Source organism: Patagioenas fasciata, chromosome 10 (assembly GCF_037038585.1).
Source record: "Patagioenas fasciata isolate bPatFas1 chromosome 10, bPatFas1.hap1, whole genome shotgun sequence".
In the NCBI taxonomy this organism is placed as follows: Eukaryota; Metazoa; Chordata; class Aves; order Columbiformes; family Columbidae; genus Patagioenas; species Patagioenas fasciata.
In genome coordinates this window covers 17,866,578-17,878,748 of record NC_092529.1, presented here as the reverse complement: position 1 = coordinate 17,878,748, position 12,171 = coordinate 17,866,578, and the positions used below count along the sequence as shown (strand labels likewise).

General features: G+C 38.9%; 1 long non-coding RNA gene across 1 annotated transcript in view; it reads left to right on the top strand.

Moving 5' to 3' along the window:
• The window catches only part of LOC139828738 (uncharacterized), a 41,817-nt gene extending 32,463 nt beyond the window's left edge, over positions 1-9,354 (top strand). Inside the window, exon 3 of the long non-coding RNA XR_011740631.1 lies at positions 9,276-9,354. This is a non-coding gene — a long non-coding RNA (uncharacterized lncRNA). The remainder of the gene's footprint in view (positions 1-9,275) is intronic.
• Positions 9,355-12,171: the final 2,817 nt, after the last annotated feature.

The window sequence follows — 12,171 nt, the reverse complement described above, 5'->3', positions numbered from 1 at the left end:
TGGTCAACATGATGAACGTCTCCTTTCCTCTGTGCCTAACTCCAACTAATTGCAAAATAATTATGTTCATTTACGAAGTGCATATTTCCACATCATTTACTTGATCACAGAGCTACGCTGTCCCATTTCTTTTTATTTCATGCTTTCAGCTGCTTGGTGAAAGCAAGGTGAAATCCAGCTCTTTGAAATGTGAGTATATTATCTAGAAATCAGTAAAAAAGTCATGTTTCCCTTGATAACATTTTCACACCCACATGTATTCAAAACTCTTAAAATTTTCATTTTGGCTTCTGTAAAGTACATTATAAAGTGAAAATTATGGATACAGAGTTAGAGTTGTGCTGTTCAAAAATCTACAAAGTAGTTTGATTTAAATTATCCACAATTGTCTGTTTTTCTTCCTACTAAAAAATAGCGTGTCACAAGTTCTTAAGATTTGCTCCGGATGATGCTAAAAAGCCTTGCACATTTCTTTTTTCTTAGTGCACTTTTGAACTGAAGCATTTAATATTTGGAAATAAGCACTAAATATATCATAGTTAATTGGAGAAAAAGAAATCATTTGGAAAAGAGTTTCGGTTTCTGAGACAATTTAAAAGTTACAGTGAGATGTGATTTTGTTGTCTTGATTTACAAGACCTGTGTTGAATTTTAATTGCATTAACTGAGCAAGATAAGAGTTATAGAAACTACTGAGAGACAAAATAACAGGAACAAGTATCTAAGTAACATGAAGAATGGAAAATCCTGCTTAACTAGCCTCTTGTGATAGCAAGTCATTCAAGGATTTCAATGGTGACAGTGAAAAAAGATGTAGACCTTTTAAATTTGCAGGAAGTTCTTTGTTAAAATTGATACGACATCTAAGCAGTGTCTAAACACAAAGGTACAAGTGTTTGAGTGGGCAATAAAGAGTCAAGGACATAATTCACTAAAGACGGTTTGTCCTTTTTTTGAGTGATTCTATGTATATTTGGGGCCCAGATCTTCACCAGCGTATTAATAATGATTCAAGGTGTGTAAGGCCATGGGAGCTGGCCCCCGGTGAAACAGCTCTCTGCAGAGGAAAGGATATCCTTTTGGAGTGGCTTCAACCATAGCTTGTAGCTCTGTAATTGTGCAATGATAAGACTAAAAGAAGCGGGTGACATGTTGTTCTTCTGTAAGCTTCGAAAGACATTTTAGCAACAGGACCTCTAAAATAAAAACTTCATGTTTCCACTTTTCCCATATTGTTATATGTAAATCTGGAGGGGAGTAAATGCTGTGGTATTCTCCAAGTAACGATAAAAAAAAGCATCTATCTGAAACTGCCAAACTGATCCCATTTAAAAACACGAACAAAGAGAAATATAGCATTGAGAGTTTCTTTAATACTTTGTGGAGACAGAACTGTTGAGATTAATCAATATGGGTGAAAGCGAATGAACTGGAATCTGACCTACAAAACAAGTGTCATAGGACTCCAAGGGTGCCTGGGTGAATGATGCTCTCGAAGCCGGGATTGGTACATGGAGCAGCGGTTGGTTCTGGTGTGTAGTTTAAAGGCACGAGTGTATCAAGACTGACTGCGGTGGGATAAATGGCCCTGGTCATCTGCATATCTGACCTGCTGTGTCCTGAATGAGTGTGATGAGCATCACACTGAAGGTGATATGGATGTATGCAGATATGCTCTTGTGCAGAGGCTTTTTGGAAAAGCCAGATACAGACTTATTTTTTCCATTGCTTCTCTCAGGAGTACTCTGGAGACCTGCTATTTCCTTGTGGTGAAACCTGCCTGGTCATGCAGTGCCCTGTAGCTGTCTGAGAGGAATGTCTAGTATTGCCAAGGAGAGAGGGCACAGGTGACCAACAATTTCCCCAACAGTTTCACTGGAAGTTGGCTTGGGTCAGTGAGTTTTCCTGACAACTGTAACGCCCTTCCTCCGTCATTCTCCAGGAAGCTAAAGAGAGGTGACACTGTAGCCCTCAAGTCCTTTTTGTCTTTATCTGCCTCTGTCCCGGTGTTGTGTTTCTCTTTTGTCCCATGAAGTGAAGCCCTAGCAAGGGAATTGCTGTGCATATTAAACAATGCTAGTGCCACGTGGCAGCTTTTTACTAAATTTTTGGTCAAAGAAAAACACCTTCATGTCACAGCACCAGACAATACAGAGGGAAAGTGTCTGTGCTCAGGCAAAGTCTTCCTGCCAAGCTGTCCCACTCTTGAAGTCGTAAAGCATTGTAAAGCACACACTATGGTAGATATGGGATCTCAAATTTCCTTCCAATTTCTTCTGCATGGGGGTGGGTGGTGTGCATATGTGTCATAAAAGCATCCCAAGTCACTGAGAGATAATGAAACAGAGAATACTATCAGGAGTTAAAACTGTCTTAGGTTTTCATCTCCAAATGTGGTTTCTTTGTGAAGTTATTTCCAGTAATGACACATGGTGGGTGGTAGGTTGTGTATTCAGCTCTCCAATTAGTTGTCTTTGCATGAGCTCCACTTTTATAAAATTAAATAGAACAAAACTCAAGACAGATGCTACCTGCTGATCAGGATACTGTGGTATATATGCCACGTGAATCTTGTGACAAAATCACAGGGGTTGAATAATCCAGATTATGGTTTTGTTTCAGATAGAATAAAAAATGATATTGATCTAAGTTCCAGCATCAAAAAATCTATTCACTTGTCCTCCCTTACAGGAATGGTCACAACATGAAAACCTTCAGAGCTGGTTTTGGTACATTTTTGTTTAAAGCCCTTTTAGGTGGTCCAAGGTCTCCTGGTTATTAGAATATGCCAATTTGTCATAATCCAGCTCATAGTATTTCTATCATAAAGAAATTTGCTGTGAAGAAAAAGCAGATATGAAATAGAAATTATTCTGGACAAATGGGCAGTGAGAGGTATGACACAAGTTATTCTCCATCTTGTAATTTAACATCTTTTCGGATGCAGCAGGCCATGTGTCAGCTCCCTCAACATGTGCACCAGTACTTCTCCTTTCAGCACAGCTTTGTAAGTCCGTAGCATTTCTGTGTCCCTCTGCGGTGACTGTGCAAAGGGATCGTCTGAGCCCACAAAGCTGGGAGCCTCCGCCGTGGAGGGATCTGAGCACCTGCCTGTCCCATATCTAGCACAGTGATCTCAGTTGTTTTTTCTCTCATCAATGGATGAAATGCAAGAAAAGAGTGTGGTGTTGCCAGTGGTTTTGAATTAACTTTATGAATAAGTTACTAGTGTCTGCTTTCTAACCATCTCCAAACTTTCAAAAAAAAAAAAAGGTAGAACCTTCTCTAAAATTTGTTTCAACAAAATACTTAAAGCATCTATCTCTCTGTCAGCACAGATTCCCCTTTCTATTGTGTATACATATGCAAACTGTTTAAACCACCCGTTATGTCAAGGATGTGGAATGGAAAGAAAAGTGTGAAGACTGTTTTCCCCATATGTTGAGAAAAAATCTGCAGCAGGCAGTTAAGAATCTGGTAACAGGAAAAGTATCTGAAGTGATGCTACAAGGTAAAAGATGAGACTGCGGCTGTGAAAACCAATGAGAACGAGAAAGAGATAAAATACCCTTTACTAGACAAAGTGATAGTACTGTAACACCATAGTTTGTTGAAGCATGGTGTTGAAGGAATTTAGAAAATGTGGCTTTGACCAGGAGAGACCAGAGAGTAAGAGGTCAGAAAGTCTGAATTAGGAAAATGAGAGGCTGCATTACCCTGAGGAGCAAGATGTTTGACACAGTGGGATATACAGCCGAGGGAATGAATCCCCACTTGGAACTTTAACACTGGAGAGTTGTAAATAAATACTTGGAGAATATACTTCATCTGCCTTTAATAATGCAGTACCTAAAGTATTTCAGATGTGCTTTAGATATTTCATGTGAATCCCAAGCCTCTCTTGTAATAATTTTAGAAAATATCCATAATCTTGTCATTTTAGCAGCAGAACAAGTTTTTTGACCTTTTCATCTTTCTTGGTGCATTAGGAGCTGAGAAATGCGGACCTTCTCCACATAAAAATTACCTTTACTATTATTATTGCCTTTGCAACTGTGCAAGTAAGAGTCTCCTTAATTTCAGACAAGTACAGTAAATTAAGAGAGGACGAAGACCCAAGCATGATAAAGCTACTTTGGAGTCATTACAAGAGATAAATATAGAACAGCTCTCAGGTCAGATCCAGGTCTGCTATCAGCAGTCACAGCTCTGACCTCCACAAGAAATGCTTGCAAACATCAGGGTTAACTTCATCCATCAATCAAAATTTGGACTGATTGGAAAATAGTTTTAGACTTTGGAAAACAATATTAACAGTGCAAAAGGATCACTGAATCATCAGTGCAAGGTTCTTGTCAACTTGATTTCCACTGATTTACTTCACAATTCAAAAGAAGCATTACTGTGCATGCAGATGGACACTGTCCAGTTTTGTACTACATACAGAAGGAGAAAAAAATATCCGATGCACTTTTCTACTTCCACAATTTGCCCTAAATTAAAGTAGTAAGGGAAAATATGAACAGGAAAAACAACGAGGGGATTTTTTTTTCCCAGGGAGAGATGTGTACACTTCCAGCTAGCATCACTGGGACTTTTGAAGTAGGCTTGCAAGAGAACAATTCGTTCTTTAGATATGAAAAGATACTCAGTCTGTTGCTGTCAACAGTACAAGATGGGCAAGTGACACAATGCCTGCCTGAGCTAAATAGACAGATAAAATACAGATGGATTTCATTTTTGTTCAATTTATCCCATACATTTGATGTTGCTGGATGGTAAAGGTTGTGGTGAAGGCTTAATCTTTCCTTTGATATTATCAAAGCAGTGCTTAATTAAATTAATCTGGAATATATTAAAAGAACACAGTGTTACTCTCTAACACCAGTCCCTTCTCCTTTAAACCAGGGACTGATGGAGATTCAATCTGATACAAATGGTTATCTTCTTACTTTCTGACTATTCAGTTTACATACAGTTGTACTTACATTTTATTCTGTTTGATACAATCAACAGGCTGTTTATTTGCTTAGCTAGCCGTACTGATAAGTATATCTACTCAGCACTGTGACTGCAGAGCAGCGTTTCCAACATAAACTATAATCATCCAGTTTTAGTAATGATGGGGAGGGAGGCAGCACTGGACTGGGGATTAGGAGAGCAAATTCTGATGTTTGTCCTGATACAGTGTGTAACTACCGGCAGGTCACTTCACCTACATGTCCTCCTTCCCTTTTTGTTTGCTTTGACATGCTCTGAAGCAGGGTTTGCCTTTCCTTGTGAGCCTGTGCAGACCCTGAAGTGTTTTCCCCCGGTGCTAAGCTCTTGATCTTGTACAAGGGGCCTGAGGGCACGAGGGTGGTGTTTCTGCTCAATGTCCACACGGCAAATGGGAGGCTGAGCAGGTCAGGCCAGAGGCTCAAAGCACAACGGCTCCAGTTGGCACCTCTAAACTTAAATCCCACAGTTGCCATGTAAGAATGGAGCCTTTTGCAACCCAGCAGGAACCAGGAGGCTGTGTGACATGTACCTTCTGCTCCATTTTTTAATCTCTAGAGTAGGGTGTGCTGATGCGGGGTTGCAATCCTTCTTACACCTTTCTGCTTTATCTGCTCTGAGAATAAACAAATATGCTGCACACACACACAGTGAAAGCAGAGAAGATTCTGCAGGAAGCTATTCAGTGTGGAAGTCATAAATCACACAAGAAATTAGTGTCACTTCCGTGGTCTGTGTTATATGAGGGCTCCGTTAGATAACAGACATTCCCAAAGAGAACTTAGAAATGGCTTCCTATGGCCAAGACTGCTAAAATACAACATTTTGCTGTGGAAGAGAGGGGCTCTGGCAGGGCTCTCGTATTTAAGTTGTCACTGAAGGCAGGAGAGTGCACATGAAGACTGAAGGAATGGTAATGCAGAGAAGAAGAAAGCTGGAAGGAAAAAAGAAAACCACACAAAACCCGAGCTGTTAATCACATCCCTATGTTGATAAAATATTTATGAGATCTCATTCAATTAATTAGAATAAACTATATAACACTGCAGGAAACAAATTGAAAATTTAATAAAGTAAGTTCACTTCCAATTTCTTTTGAAGAAAGAAGCTAATTATATTTAGTTCTGTAATTATAACTTTAATTAAAATATAGTGCAAAATATTTCATAAAATTAAAACAGTTCTGTGTTAGAAAATCAAACCTTTAAGAGAACTTGCTCCTCAGACAAAAATTCATAACAATTTCAAATGAACATTTTAATATACCTGTTTCTAAAATCTTTTCAGGGTAATTTTAATACAAATACATCTTAGAAATGCTCATTGATGTTAGCTTTTATTTAAGATACAATGTTGTACCTTCCTGCTTCTATCCAGAAATATTTCTTACTCTACATTAGGGATGTGTGTTTTACTTGGTGTATTTAAACCAAAGACACATTCGTTATTTATACCTGCCTATTACAGCCTACAGAACCCAAGTTTTATTTAGAGAATAATTTCAAAGCACACTGTAAACTATATCCACACAGCAGCTGCCTTCACCTGAGCAACAGGGGAAGAGAGCGCCTCAGGCAGAGAGATCCTGGCAGGCGCAGGGAAGTTTGGGTCTAGCAATATAAAATGAGAACACTGACAAAATGACCTTTTGTTGATGTTTCTGATGGTGATTTAATAGCAAAAGAGTCTTCTAGGCTTGTGGAAAATGAATTTGTCTTTAGGACTAGAAAAATAAATTTACAAATGGTTTCTAATGCACAACTCTCAGGGGAGTCTGGGGTGCATGTGCTGTGTGGTGATTCTCAGAGTTTATCTGAACCATGTTTGAAGACCAGTTGCATTTCTCCCACTTTATTGGATTCTGATTCAGTCAAGCTCATAAATATTTTCATTTTAGATAGATACAATACTTGGATGCTTGAATATGTTTTTAAATAAGTGTACCATTCGGCCCTATTCTCAGTTAAGTCATCAGAGTCCTGGACCTTTAACTTGTCATTAGTTTCCAGCAGGAAAACAGTTATGCCAGTGCATGACCTTTGAATTTTGTCCTCTATGTGGCTTTAGCTACTCGCCCTGACTGGCTGACTCACAACACTCCTTTTTCCATCCCTGACCTGTTTCCTACCATTTATTCTTCATCTCTGAGCCTGCACACGTTCTCTCCCAGCTGGCTCACAAGCTACAGCTCCATTTGAGCAGTGGCAGTTCAGGACCACCCAACCTCTTTCACACAAGGGACCGCAGTCCCTCCAGAGCATCCTCCTGGCAACATTTCTGCCTTCTCTGCTTCCCACACAGCTGGCAAACACCCACGTGAAATGAAATTCTCACAGCCATGAAATTCTCAAGTTTTGCTTCAGTACCCTAACCAGTCGCCACCAGCAGCTTTTTACCTGCCAGTGCTCAAACAGCAAGCTTTGCTCCATAACCAGGGGAGAGCTACACGTGCTCCTCTGTCCTTCCCACCTCTTTTTCTCTGAGTGCTGTATGTGAAATTACATCAGACGGTCTTCTACACAGGGCCCACAGCTGTGCTGGGTGGTACTTAGCACGATCAGCATCACTGTAGAATAACACTAACTGTAATCACTAGTGGCTTATTTGGCATGAAGAGATTTGGGGTTTTGAAAGAGATAAAATATATAGATGTTTGCCAGTGTAGGACCACCACTCCCAGCTACAATAACGACCTTTCTTCCTAAGTTTCCATGCTGGGATTTAGACTGCTTTTTTGACTAAGCCAAAAGTATGTTCTGCTGTCCTCTTCTGTTAAATAATTGAATTCCTGTTAATACACAAAGGAAAAAGCAAATGGAAGAAGTGCACACAAGAAACTTAAGAAAAAATAATATCACTCTTACTAGTATTAACAGACAATGTGTGATCACTAATGACATCCGATGTAAAGGTGTTTTTGTCTCTGTTCTCTTCCGTCTGGAGGAAGAGAGTCACAGGCTTTGCTCAGCCTCAGTATCAGCCCTAGGGATGTACCTTTTGCCACCATTTTGAGAAGGACCTTTGAGCATCACACCTCAGATCTTTCTGACGTTCACCTGTGTGTGTCACTGCTATAAAGTTGCTTAACGATAGATTTTCAGTGCTCACAAAACTCCTGTTCTTCCCAAGCAGATCATATGTAATGACCATCTGAGATCAGTGAGTCAGTTATAGCGGTGTTAATTGAACAAAACAGGAATCCAAAATAGAACAGTTTGAAGAAAATGCTGTATTGACATATGCTGTTTTCATACATTTGTTGAACATTATTGAGCATTTCTAGTGCGGTAATTGGAGAGTAGGAAAATATCTGGGAGTGTTTATTTGATAGAGTTTACATTACACAGCCTGCAGTGCAGCCAGAGCAGCATTTTGTGATATTTCTGATCACATAGTTCACTTTCTTCTTCTCTTTGGCGGGGAACTTGTTATCATCAAAAAAGACCGCTGAGTGACCAGGAGCTAGTGTTTCGAAGTCTGTCTAATGAATAAAATGCGGAGTAACAATGGGTGTCCTCTCAGAGTGGATCAGAGGCCGTAGCACTGTTACTGGAGAAGCTGCAGAGTTGACTCCTTTGCTGAGGTTGCGGCCGTGGATGCTTTTAACTCCCACAGTCTCTAGTTTGCTCTGCCTGGTGATTTAGTTGGTGTGGTGGACATTCATCTCCTACAACATCGAGCTCTTTGTTCTTCAGATCCTTTTTCATGATGGAATTTCTCCATCTCAAGGAAAGAAACTAAAAATGCCTGCTTAAATCTAGCTCACTTAATCCCTGTTTAGCTGAATTGGGCTCTCCAGTGACATTTCAGTCTCCCTGCAGAACTGAAAGACAAAGATCTGGGATGGTGGGACTCTTCCAGATGAAAATCAGTGCTGAAATCAATGAAACTGAATTGGGACATAATTCATGCAAATTAGTAGTATCTCCGCTGACATTATTGGAGTTGCTGCAATGTCAAATCAAAAGTAACCATCCTAAAGCCTTTGGATATACTTTAGTGTAAAAACATTAGAATATTCTTACTTGCTACTATATTTACACAGACACAATATTAATCACAGGTTGCTTTGTGGCTTCGTTCTGCAAATAAACTAACTGGAATGAACAGGCCAAGCTATCTTAAGTAAAGATACATTTTTAAGAAAAATCTTTAAAAAATTGTACAGGATCGACACACAATTAGGTTGAAATAAAGTTTTTTGTTTTTTTGTAGATAAGGATGAAATCTATTCCCTTCAAAGAAAAGATTACTATTTGATGTTTTGTTCTTTGCAGAAAAGATCGACTCCCAGTGGCCGTCATTGCAGACCAGTCCGAACTACAAGGACTGAGCATGTTGAGCAGAGGGGTCAGGTGAGTACTTCCATTGATTTAGTTAATGTAGTATTACTTATTGTATCTTCGTCATGGTGAGATCAAATCCTCTAATACAGAAAAGAATTTATGCTGTTTTTTTTTAAATGGCTTAAGAGAATTAGACACTCAGCTCCGATTAATTAAATTTGCAGAAAGATGTGGTTTATATTCTTATTTCTGTTGGTACTGTAGAGTGCTGTAGAAACCATCTGTGGGTGAAGATAGTCTTCTGCTGGGTATTATGGTTATGATTTGCAATGGCAGGGACACTTCCGAGGTGTTTGCAACCTGACTATCATCTCTAATCTAAATATAACACATTGTGAGGTCTGCCATGAATCTACCGTACAACTGTTTTCTCCTATGCATCTCTCTCTGCTCTTACACTCTGCTGCCAGAATTAACCTTTGTGGTATCTCTATACAGTACCTGAAACAAAGGGCTGTTAATCTCAGTGGGGACCTTTGGACAGTGTCATCTTGTGAAAAATAATTTAATCTGTGACATGTCTGACCCTGTTGTTTTCAATACTTCTATGCATCCAAAGAAAAACTACTAACAAGAGAAATAGTCGCAGTTGTCATAGAAGAGATGTGAATACTTAAATAGCTGCCTGCTCCCTTTCATATTTTTAAGACTTAAAGGTTCATGTTGTTTTTTTTTTCCCCTGCCTATGTTAAATGAAAACATCTTTACTTGATATTCATCATTCTACAATGGCCATTTCATCACCTAGACAACACGAATAAAAGTTATTATTCTTAGTCATTAGTCATTCAGTCAGGGAAAAGAGAAAAATTGAACGTTTTAGAACATTTTACTTTTCTGTCATTTTGGAGTAAATGACACTTTTAAATGATGGCCAGTCAAACCTACAGAATCTATTAGTAACTTGATAATAAGTGTGAAGGGATGCTGGGACCCAAAGGAGTCTTAAAATGGCATTTATCAGGCATGTCACATCATTGCTACTGGTAATAAAAGCGTTTTTGTTTTATGCTGCAGCGTCTATAGAGAATAATATTTTTTGTGCTATAGCCAAAAGTGATATTGCTACATTTATCACACTGTTTGATATGAAATAGCCTAAAAGCATTGGAAATTGACTGTCATTATTTGTTTCTTCATTTTCTTTTCCCTAATCAAGGACCCTACTACAGTGGGGGGAAAAGTTTTCCTTGTCTTCAAATTAGGGCACACAGACACACAACAATTTTAAGATTTCTCCATCAGGAATCTAACCCTGTTAATTTCTAGCAAGATGGTGACTTTAGATGTTAGCTTCCAGGGGTTAAAAATCATAAAATAATCAGTTCCCTGTGAATGAGAGAAAGTTATTTGGTTTTCCTGCTTTATTCAGTATTTTAAATAAGATAATTAAAACAAGGACAAGTCACAAGGTGCAACTATGAAGGTCTCTGTGCTGTGGTACTGTTGTGGAAACCGCTGTCAAAGGGATGGTGTATACTGCTGTAAATAGTTTTCCCTGCTGGTATAGCTACTGGTGATACAAACTAAACTCTATTGGGGTGGATTTTTAAAACATATAATTTTTTTTCAGTCCTGAAAGAAACAGTGAGACAAAGCTAAACTTTTCAGTGTAGTCTTGGCTGGTGGCACCATGGGAAACTACTGCTGAATTATCCATGAACTCAGTCTGTGACTATGATGGACTCCGATCTTCCTAAAAAATAAAATTAAAAAAAATACTGGTAACAGTAATGAAATGTTAAAAGTGGAAAAACAACAACATATAAAACACAAATCAATCAAACAAAACTCCCACAAAACCACAAAAAACCCTAGAAAGTCTTTCTTCTTTTCCACTGACTTCACTGGTAGGAGAAAGATCCATCAGTTACTTCCAATTGATGGGTTGACCAGTCATGGCCTCGTGCTCCATGTCCCTTGTACAGCTGCTGCCAATTTGCATGGGAAAGCTTGTGCACTTTCCTATGAAAATGTAAAGTTAGAGTAGGCAAATGCATCACAGGGGCTCACTTAATAGCAGACAGGAAACAGAGCGCATCTATCATATTGAATTCTTTCCCACTGATATTCATCATTTGCATGTAAAAATGCTGTATGATTTTCTCCCTCATAAACCTGGTGTGATATTTTCCTTTTTTTCCTGGTGTTGTTATTTTGGTTTGGATTTAAATCTGTCACTTTCAAAGATGTGTGGTTTTTAAGCCCTGCTGCACTCTGGAAGTAGAAAAAAATGTGATTTTGAAGGACTGGGGAAGTTAAAATACTCTTTGTTGAGTGTGCTTTTGCAGCACGATGGATTTTATAATTACTTGAGCCTGTCCTGTTGATGGAGTTGCTCTTTGAAGCTAAATTCTTTCCTCACCATTTTTTTCAGACTACAGAATTTGTCATATTGACTGACTCCGTTAAGATCTGGCATGTCTTATTAACACTCTTCAGCAAAGCAACCCACTCTTTAAAACTTACAGTCAGGCACGACTGTTTGAACAGTTAGAGCAACCTCTACACTTCTTAGGGGCATGATGGTGCCAATATTGTGAATAGCTCTCTGCACTGCCTTCACATTAATCTTAGTCTGTCTTTATAATGAGCAGACATATCAGCTGACTCCATGGGACATTCAGTGCAGTATGACATCTTAATTCAGGTTTCTAGAAGTTTATGCAGCCAGACAATAAAAAAGGCATGCCATGCAAAACTGTAGAAAGGCATCACAAATACAGAAGTGCTATAGTAGTATGGATGGCTGCATTTAAACTGAGTGAACAGATTCCTTTTCCTCACTTCTTATGTAATTATTGCTGGTTCTTTGCACAGCAATTAA